The sequence below is a fragment of the Crinia signifera genome, chromosome 3 (assembly GCF_055691185.1).
Source record: "Crinia signifera chromosome 3, ASM5569118v1, whole genome shotgun sequence".
Taxonomy (NCBI): Eukaryota; Metazoa; Chordata; class Amphibia; order Anura; family Myobatrachidae; genus Crinia; species Crinia signifera.
This window is the reverse complement of record NC_139219.1, coordinates 107920304-107922803: the sequence shown is the minus strand read 5'-3', so window position 1 is coordinate 107922803 and position 2500 is coordinate 107920304. Positions and strand designations below refer to the sequence as shown.

At 42.6% G+C, this 2500-nt stretch overlaps 4 non-coding genes across 4 annotated transcripts in view; 3 read left to right on the top strand and 1 right to left on the bottom strand.

Annotated features, from left to right (window-relative positions):
* Positions 1-17: 17 nt before the first annotated feature.
* Positions 18-88, bottom strand: TRNAG-GCC (transfer RNA glycine (anticodon GCC)). The gene has a single exon. It is a non-coding gene; the product is annotated as a tRNA-Gly (tRNA).
* A 168-nt stretch (positions 89-256) lies between these two features.
* On the top strand, positions 257-329 carry TRNAK-CUU (transfer RNA lysine (anticodon CUU)). The gene has a single exon. It is a non-coding gene; the product is annotated as a tRNA-Lys (tRNA).
* A 1048-nt stretch (positions 330-1377) lies between these two features.
* On the top strand, positions 1378-1450 carry TRNAK-CUU (transfer RNA lysine (anticodon CUU)). Its single transcript has one exon. It is a non-coding gene; the product is annotated as a tRNA-Lys (tRNA).
* A 1048-nt stretch (positions 1451-2498) lies between these two features.
* Positions 2499-2500, top strand: part of TRNAK-CUU (transfer RNA lysine (anticodon CUU)) — a 73-nt gene continuing 71 nt past the window's right edge. The window contains exon 1 of the tRNA in view: positions 2499-2500. This exon is cut by the window's right edge and continues 71 nt beyond it. This is a non-coding gene — a tRNA (tRNA-Lys).

The following is a 2500-nucleotide window of genomic DNA, read 5'->3' as shown; positions in this document are numbered from 1 at the left end:
CAGTAAAACTTGAGTACTGCATTGGCCGGGAATCGAACCCGGGCCTCCCGCGTGGCAGGCGAGAATTCTACCACTGAACAACCAATGCTTCACATTTTGCTTCACATTTTACTTCACGGTTACTTACCCATTTTCCTCAATTTGTGAAACCAAGCATGCATCTCAGTGTACTGAATGTGGTAGCCTAGATCTACTTTAATAGTTTGTAGGGCACTCCTTGGCTTGAGTGGCCTTTTTGTCACACAACAGTAACCAAGCCTGGCTAGCTCAGTCGGTAGAGCATGAGACTCTTAATCTCAGGGTCGTGGGTTCGAGCCCCACGTTGGGCGGTGTTTTTTCCCAGAATTCTACAGGCGAGATCTCTGTCACTACACAACCAAACGTGTTTTATTTGAAACTTAAAAGAGGTGTACATCAGTGTGTGAAACCAAGCAGGAATCTCAGGATCTACTAAATGTGGAAACCTTGCTTTGGTTTTATAAATTGAAGGGCAATCCTTGCCTTGCCATGATGCCATAACACTGTAAAAAAGCCTAGCTATCTGAGTCAATAGCAAATAAGACTCCAAATCTAAGAGTCATTTGCTTTGAGCACAACATTGGGTGGTGTTTATTCCCTTTTCAGATCCATGCCTCCCTCATGGCAGGCGAGAATTCTACCACTAAACCACAAGATTCTACCACTAAATCATTGTATGTTAAATTCTATACCTGCACCACCAAAATGCAAAGAGCCAGGCACTCTTTAACAAAATATATCGCTGTTTCAGGTGTACATCAGTGGGTGAAACCATGCAGGAATATCAGGATCTACTGAATGTGGAAACTTTGCTTTGGTTTAATAGTGTAGATTGAAGAGCAAGCGTTGCCTTGCCTTGATGCTACAACACTGTAACAAAGCCTGGCCAGCTTAGTCAATAGAAATAAAACTCCCAAGCTAAGAGTCATATGCTTTTAGTACAACATTTGTTTGGTGTTTATTCCCTTTTCAGATCCAGACCTCTCTCTTGGCAGGTGGGAATTCTACCACTAAACCACAAGATTCTACCATTAATTTATTGTATGTGGAATTCTATACCTGCACCACCAAAATGCAAAGAGCCAGCCACTCTTTAACAAAATATACCATAATTTCAGTAAAACTTGAGTACTGCATTGGCCGGGAATCGAGCCCGGGCCTCCCGCGTGGCAGGCGAGAATTCTACCACTGAACAACCAATGATTCACATTTTACTTCAAGGTTACTTACCCATTTTCCTCAATGTGTGAAACCAAGCATGCATCTCAGTGTACTGAATGTGGTAGCCTAGATCTACTTTAATAGCTTGTAGGGCACTCCTTGGCTTGAGTGGCCTTTTTGTCACATCACAGTAACCAAGCCTGGCTAGCTCAGTCGGTAGAGCATGAGACTCTTAATCTCAGGGTCGTGGGTTCGAGCCCCACGTTGGGCGGTGTTTTTTCACAGAATTCTACAGGCGAGATCTCTGTCACTACACAACCAAACGTGTTTTATTTGAAACTTAAAAGAGGTGTACATCAGTGTGTGAAACCAAGCAGGAATCTCAGGATCTACTAAATGTGGAAACCTTGCTTTGGTTTTATAAATTGAAGGGCAATCCTTGCCTTGCCATGATGCCATAACACTGTAAAAAAGCCTAGCTATCTGAGTCAATAGCGAATAAGACTCCAAATCTAAGAGTCATTTGCTTTGAGCACAACATTGGGTGGTGTTTATTCCCTTTTCAGATCCATGCCTCCCTCATGGCAGGCGAGAATTCTACCACTAAACCACAAGATTCTACCACTAAATCATTGTATGTTAAATTCTATACCTGCACCACCAAAATGCAAAGAGCCAGGCACTCTTTAACAAAATATATCGCTGTTTCAGGTGTACATCAGTGGGTGAAACCATGCAGGAATATCAGGATCTACTGAATGTGGAAACTTTGCTTTGGTTTAATAGTGTAGATTGAAGAGCAAGCGTTGCCTTGCCTTGATGCTACAACACTGTAACAAAGCCTGGCCAGCTTAGTCAATAGAAATAAAACTCCCAAGCTAAGAGTCATATGCTTTTAGTACAACATTTGTTTGGTGTTTATTCCCTTTTCAGATCCAGACCTCTCTCTTGGCAGGTGGGAATTCTACCACTAAACCACAAGATTCTACCATTAATTTATTGTATGTGGAATTCTATACCTGCACCACCAAAATGCAAAGAGCCAGCCACTCTTTAACAAAATATACCATAATTTCAGTAAAACTTGAGTACTGCATTGGCCGGGAATCGAGCCCGGGCCTCCCGCGTGGCAGGCGAGAATTCTACCACTGAACAACCAATGATTCACATTTTACTTCAAGGTTACTTACCCATTTTCCTCAATGTGTGAAACCAAGCATGCATCTCAGTGTACTGAATGTGGTAGCCTAGATCTACTTTAATAGCTTGTAGGGCACTCCTTGGCTTGAGTGGCCTTTTTGTCACATCACAGTAACCAAGC